The sequence below is a fragment of the Nomascus leucogenys genome, chromosome 13 (genome assembly GCF_006542625.1).
Source record: "Nomascus leucogenys isolate Asia chromosome 13, Asia_NLE_v1, whole genome shotgun sequence".
NCBI classification, from domain to species: domain Eukaryota; kingdom Metazoa; phylum Chordata; class Mammalia; order Primates; family Hylobatidae; genus Nomascus; species Nomascus leucogenys.
Genome location: NC_044393.1, coordinates 55,262,044 through 55,269,367, shown reverse-complemented (window position 1 = coordinate 55,269,367; position 7,324 = coordinate 55,262,044). Strand labels below are relative to the sequence as shown.

The 7,324-nt window shown below is 40.9% G+C and overlaps 1 pseudogene; it reads right to left on the bottom strand.

Moving 5' to 3' along the window:
- Positions 1-6,469: 6,469 nt before the first annotated feature.
- On the bottom strand, positions 6,470-6,570 carry LOC115838085 (annotated as a pseudogene).
- Between the last annotated feature and the right edge of the window lie 754 nt (positions 6,571-7,324).

Sequence of the window (7,324 nt, the reverse complement as noted above, 5' to 3'; positions counted from 1 at the left end):
CTCCTGTGTCCATGTGTTCTCACTGTTCAATTCCCACCTATGAGTGAGAACATGCGGTATTTTGTCCCTGCAATAGTTTGCTCAGAATGATGGTTTCCAGCTTCATGCATGTCCCTACAAAGGACATGAACTCATCCTTTTTTATGGCTGCATAGTATTCCATGGTGCATATGTGCCACATTTTCTTAATCCAGTCTATCGTTATTGGACATTTGGGTTGGTTCCAAGACTTTGCTATTGTGAATAGTTCCACAATAAACATACATGTGCATGTGTCTTTATAGCAGCATGATTTATAATTCTTTGGGTATATACCCAGTAATGGGATGGCTGGGTCAAATGGTATTTCTAGTTCCAGATCCTTGAGGAATCGCCACACTGTCTTCCACAATGGTTGAACTAGTTTACAGTCCCACCAACAGTGTAAAAGTGTTCTTATTTCTCCATATCCTCTCCAGCACCTGTTGTTTCCTGACTTTTTAATGATTGCCATTCTAACTGGTGTGAGATGGTATCTCATTGTGGTTTTGATTTGCATTTCTCTGATGGCCAGTGATGATGAACATTTTTTCATATGTCTGTTGGCTGCATAAATGTCTTCTTTTGAGAAGTATCTGTTCATGTCCTTCACCCACTTGTTGATGGGGTTGTTTTTTTCTTGTAAATCTGTTTGGGTTCTTTGAAGATTCTGGATATTAGCCCTTTGTCAGATGAGTAGATTGCAAAATTTTTCTCCCATTCTGTAGGTTGCCTGTTCACTCTGCTGGTAGTTTCTTTTGCTGTGCAGAAGCTCTTTAGTTTAATTAGATCCCATTTGTCAATTTTGGCTTTTGTTGCCATTGCTTTTGGTGTTTTAGACATGAAGTCCTTGCCCATGCCTATGTCCTGAATGGTATTGCCTAGGTTTTCTTCTAGGGCTTTTATGGTTTCAGGTCTAACATTTAAGTCTTTACTCCAACTTGAATTAATTTTTGTATAAGGTGTAAGGAAGGGATCCGGTTTCAGCTTTCTACATATGGGTAGCCAGTTTTCCCAACACTATTTATTAAATAGGGAATCCTTTCCCCATTGCTTGTTTTTGTCAGGTTTGTCAAAGATCAGATGGTTGTAGATGTGTGGTATTATTTCTGAGGGCTCTGTTCTGTTCCATTGGTCTATATCTCTGTTTTGGTTACTGTAGCCTTGTAGTATAATTTGAACTCAGGTAGCATGATGCCTCCAGCTTTGTTCTTTTGGCTTAGGATTGTCTTGGCAATGCGGGCTCTTTTTTGGTTCCATATGAACTGTAAAGTAGTTTTTTCCAATTCTGTGAAGAAAGTCATTGGTAGCTTGATGGGGATGGCATTGAATCTATAAATTACCTTGGGCAATATGGCCATTTTCACCATATTGATTCTTCCTGTCCATGAGCATGGAATGTTCTTTCATTTGTTTGTGTGCTCTTTTATTTCGTTGAGCAGTGGTTTCTAGTTCTCCTTGAAGAGGTCCTTCACATCCCTCGTAAGTTGGATTCCTAGGTATTTTATTCCTTTGAAGCAATTGTGAATGGGAGTTCACTCATGATTTGGCTCTCTGTTATTGGTGTATAAGAATGCTTGTGATTTTTGCACATTGATTTTGTATGCTAAGACTTTGCTGAAGTTGCTTATCAGCTTAAGGAGATTTTGGGCTGAGACGATGGGGTTTTCTAAATATACAATCATGTCATCTGCAAACAGGGACAATTTGACTTCCTCTTTTCCTAATTGAATACCCTTTATTTCTTTCTCCTGTCTGATTGCCCTGGCCAGAACTTCCAACACTATGTTGAATAGGAGCAGTGAGAGAGGGCATCCCTGTCTTGTGCCAGTTTTCAAAGAAGGTTTTTGCCCATTCAGTATGATATTGGCTGTGGATTTGTGATAAATAGCTCTTATTTTGGGATACGTCCCATCAATACCTAATTTATTGAGAGTTTTTAGCATGAAGGGCTGTTGAATTTTGTCAAAGGCCTTTTCTGCATCTATTGAGATAATCATGTGGTTTTTGTCATTGGTTCTATTTATATGCTGGATTATGTTTATTGATTTGCATATGTTGAACCAGCTTTGCATCCCAGGGATGAAGCCCACTTGATAATGGCGGATAAGTTTTTGATGTGCTGCTAGATTATGTTTGCCAGTATTTTATTGAGGATTTTTGCATCGATGTTCATCAGGGATATTGGTCTAAAATTCTCTTTTTTGTTGTTGTGTCTCTGCCAGGCTTTGGTATCAGGATGATGCTGGCCTCATAAAATGAGTTAGGAAGGATTCCCTCTTTTTCTATTGATTGGAATAGTTTCAGAAGGAATGGTACCAGCTCCTCCTTGTACCTCTGGTAGAATTCGGCTATGAATCCATCTGGTCCTGGACTTTTTTTGGTGGGTAGGCTATTAATTATTGCCTCAATTTCAGAGCCTATTATTGGTCTATTCAGGGATTCAACTTCTTCCTGGTTTACTCTTGGGAGGGTGTATGTGTCCAGGAATTTATCCATTTCTTCTAGATTTTCTAGTTTATTTGCATAGAGGTGTTTATAGTATTCTCTGATGGTAGTCTGTATTTCTGTGGGATCGGTGGTGATATCCTCTTTATCATTTTTTATTGTGTCTATTTGATTCTTCTCTCTTTTCTTCTTTATTAGTCTTGCTAGCAGTCTATCCGTTTTGTTGATCTTTTCAAAAAACCAGCTCCTGGATTCATTGATTTTTTGAAGGTTTTTTTGTGTCTCTATTTCCTTCAGTTCTGCTCTGATCTTAGTTATTTCTCGCCTTCTGCTAGCCCTTGAATGTGGTTGCTCTTGCTTCTCTAGTTCTTTTAATTGTGATGTTAGGGTGTTAATTTTAGATCTTTCCTGCTTTCTCTTGTGGGCATTTAGTGCTATAAATTTCCCTCTACATACTGCTTTAAATGTGACCCAGAGATTGTGGTATGTTGTGTCTTTGTTCTCATTGGTTTCAAAGAACATCTTCATTTCTGTCTTGATTTCGTTATGTACCCAGTAGTCATTCAGGAGCAGGTTGTTCAGTTTCCATGTAGTTGAGCAGTTTTGAGTGGGTTTCTTAATCCTGAGTTCTAGTTTGATTGCACTGTGGTCTGAGAGACAGTTTGTTATAATTTCTGTTCTTTTACATTTGCTGAGGAGTGCTTTACTTCCAACTATGTGGTCAATTTTGGAATAAGTGTGATGTGGTGCTGAGAAGAATGTATATTCTTTTGATTTGGGATGGAGAGTTCTATAGATGTCTGTTAGGTCTGCTTGGTGCAGAGCTGAGTTCAAGTCCTGGATATCCTTGTTAACTTCCTGTCTCATTGATCTGTCTAATGTTGACAGTGGGGTGTTAAAGTCTCCCATTATTATTGTGTGGGAGTCCAAATCTCTTTGTAGGTCTCTAAGGACTTGCTTCATGAATCTGCATGCTCCTGTATTGGGTATATATATATATACATATATATATATGATATATATTATATATATGATATATATATGATATATATATATCATATATATATAACTATCATATATATATATCATATATATATAACTATATATATATATATGATAGTTAGCTCTTCTTGTTGAATTGATCCTCTTACCATTATGTAATGGCCTTGTCTCTTTTTATCTTTGTTGGTTTAAAGTCTGTTTTATCATAGACTAGGATTGCAAGCCCTGCCTTTTTTTTGTTTTCCATTTACTTGGTAAATCTTCCTCCATCCCTTTATTTTGAGCCTACGTGTGTCTCTGCACATCAGATGGGTCTCCTCAATACACCACACTGATGGGTCTTGACTCTTTATCCAATTTGCCAGTCTGTGTCTTTTAATTGGAGCATTTAGCTCATTTACATTTAAGGTTAATATTGTTATATGTGAATTTTATCCTGTCATTATGATGTTAGCTGGTTATTTTGCTCATTATTTGATGCAGTTTCTTCCTAGCATCGATGGTCTTTACAATTTGGCATGTTTTTGCAGTGGCTGGTACCAGTTGTTCCTTTCCATGTTTAGTGCTTCCTTCAGGAGCTCTCGTAGGGCAGGCCTGGTGGTGACAAAATCTCTCAGCATTTGGTTGTCTGTAAAGGATTTTATTTCTCCTTCACTTATGAAGCTTAGTTTGGCTGGATATGAGATTCTGGGTTGAAAATTCTTTGCTTTAAGAATGTTGAATATTGGCCCCTACTCTCTTCTGGCTTGTAGAGTTTCTGCCAAGAGATCCACTGTTAGTCTGATGGGCTTCCCTTTGTGGATAACCCAACCTTTCTCTCTGGCTGCCCTTAACATTTTTTCCTTCATTTCCACTTTGGTGAATCTGACAATTATGTGTCTTGGAGTTGCTCTTCTCAAGGAGTATCTTTGTGGCATTCTCTGTATTTCCTGAATTTGAATGTTGGTCTGCCTTGCTAGATTGCAGAAGTTCTCCTGGATAATATCCTGCAGAGTGTTTTCCAACTTGATTCCATTCTCCCCGTCATTTTCAGGTACACCAATCAGATGTAGATTTGGTTTTTTCACATAGTCCCATATTTCTTGGAGGCTTTGTTCATTTTACTTTTTTTTCTCTAAACTTCTCTTCTCGCTTCATTTCATTCATTTGATCTTCAATCACTGATACCCTTTCTTCCAGTTGATCGATTCGGCTATTGAAGCTTGTGCATGCATCACGTAGTTCTCATGCCATAGTTTTCAGCTCCATTAGGACATTTAAAGACTTCTCTACACTGGTTATTCTAGTTAGCCATTCATCTAATCTTTTTTCAAGGTTTTCAGCTTCTTTGTGATGGGTTCGAACTTCCTCCTTTAGCTCGGAGAAGTTTGATCATCTGAAGCCTTCTCTCAACTTGTCAAAGTCATTCTCCATCCAGCTCTGTTCCTTTGCTGGTGAGGAGCTGCATTCATTTGGAGGGGGAGAGGCACTTTGATTTTTAAAATTTTCAGCTTTTCTGCTCTGTTTTTTCCCCATCTTTGTGGTTTTATCTACTTTTGGTCTTCGATGATGGTGACATACAGATGGAGTTTTGGTGTGGATGTCCTTTCTGTTTGTTAGTTTTCCTTCTAACAGTCAGGAACCTCAGCTGCAGGTCTGTTGGAGTTTGCTGGAGGTCCACTCCAGATCCCGTTTGCCTGGGTATCAGCAGCAGAGGCTGCAGAACAGTGGATATTGCTGAACAGCAAATGTTGCTGCCTGATCATTCCTCTGGAAGCTTCATCTCAGAGGGATACCTGGCCATGTGAGGTGTCAGTCTGCCCATATTGGGGGGGTGCCTCCCAGTTAGGCTATTCAGGAGTCAGGGACCCACTTGAGGAGTCAGTCTGTCAGTTCTCAGATCTCAAACTCCATGCTGGGAGAACACTACTCTCTTCAAAGCTGTCAGACAGGGACATTTAAGTCTGCAGAGGTTTCTGCTGCCTTTTGTTCAGCAATGCTTTGCCCCCAGAGGTGGAGTCTACAGAGGCAGGCAGGCAGGCCTCCTTGAGCTGTGGTGGGCTCCACCCAGTTTGAGCTTCCCAGCTGCTTTGTTTACCTACTCAAGCCTCAGCAATGGTGGGCACCCCTCCCCCAGCCTCACTGCCACCTTGCAGTTCAATCTCAGACGGCTGTGCTAGCAATGAGCCAGGCTCCATGGGCGTGGGACCCTCTGAGCCAGGTGCAGGATATAATCTCCTGGTGTGCCGTTTTCCAAGACCACTGGAAAAGTGCAGTATTAGGGTGGGAGTGACCCGATTTTCCAAGTGCCATCTGTCACAGCTTCCCTTGGCTAAGAAAGGGAATTCCCTGACCCCCTTGCACTTCCTGGGTGAGGCAATGCCTCGCCCTGCTTCGGCTCATGCTCGGTGCACTGCACCCACTGTCTTGCACCTGCTGTCTGACAAGCCCCAGTGAGATGAACCCGGTACCTCAGTTGGAAATGCAGAAATCACCCGCCTTCTGCGTCGCTCACACTGGGAGCTGTAGACTGGAGCTGTTCCTATTCGGCCATCTTGGACTAAATTGATGTCATTTTCATTTTATACACATGGAAACAGGCTCAGAGAGGTTAGGTGTCTTGTCCAAGGTCACACAGCTATTAAGTGTCAGAGTTGGGCTTTGAGCCCAGAGGACATCGAGCCTGCTCATTCTAATATCTGAACTTATATCATGGTATATGCAATGACTGAGGGCTTGCATAGGGGTTTCAAGATTTGCTTTTCTTTTGGCTGTAATTGACATCATTAATATAATTGTGTGACTTTCACTTCATAGCTTGCTGCTCTTTATGATTTCTTTATGTAGCCTTTTATCTCTCAGGGTCATGTTTATTTGTTTATAAAAATTGTGGTAAAATATAACAAAATTTACTATTTTAACCATTTTTAACTGTACAGTTCAGTGACATTAAGTACATTCACATTGTTGTTCAGCCCTCATCATTATCCATCTCCAGAATTTTTTTTAACCAGCCCCTGAAAAAAATATGAAATGCTTCATGAATTTTCGTGTCCTCTTTGCACAGGGGCCATGATAATCTCTCAGTCTCATTCCAATTTTGGTATATGTGCTGCAAAGCAATGGGGCCTTGTGTTTAAGTCAGTGGTTTTCTATTATTATTATTATTATACTTTAAATTTTAGGGTACATGTGCACAATGTGCAGGTTTGTTACATATGTATACATGTGCCATGTGATTTTCTAACTCTTGGCTCCCCTCCCCGTTCTCTAGCTTTCCTTCTGTGATCTGCTGCCTTCAGCTCAGTAATGAATTGGAGTGTCCCAGTCACACCTGTGCCTTCTCAGGATCGTGAGGGAGAGGAAGGAGAAAAAGGCATGATTCTTTATCAAGTGGCCTGGCTTGGATCTTATCTCTGCTTTCTGCCCCACCAACAACCCAGGAATCAGAGCAAGGAGACAGGAGAAGGTTCACAAAGTCCCTAATTGAAATCTGAATCATTTCGGAGTTTCTTATCCCTTCAAAGGGTGAGTTAGGAACTGTGATTTGCTCCACACTGGAGCCATCAAGATGAGACTTGGGGCTGGGCATGGTGGCTCATACCCGTAATCTCAGCACTTTAGGAGGCAAAGGTGGGAGGATCACTTGAGGTTAGGAATTTGAGACTAGCCTGGCCAACATAGTGAAACCCCAACTCTACTAAAAAAGTACAAAAATTAGCTAAGCGTGGTGGTGGCACCCCTGTAGTCCCAACTACTCGAGAGGCTGAGGCAGAGAATCGCTTGAACCCAGGAGGCAGAGGCTACAGTGAGCCTAGATCACGCCACTGCACTCCAGCCTGGGCAAGAGAGACTCAGTCTCAGACAAAACAAAGCA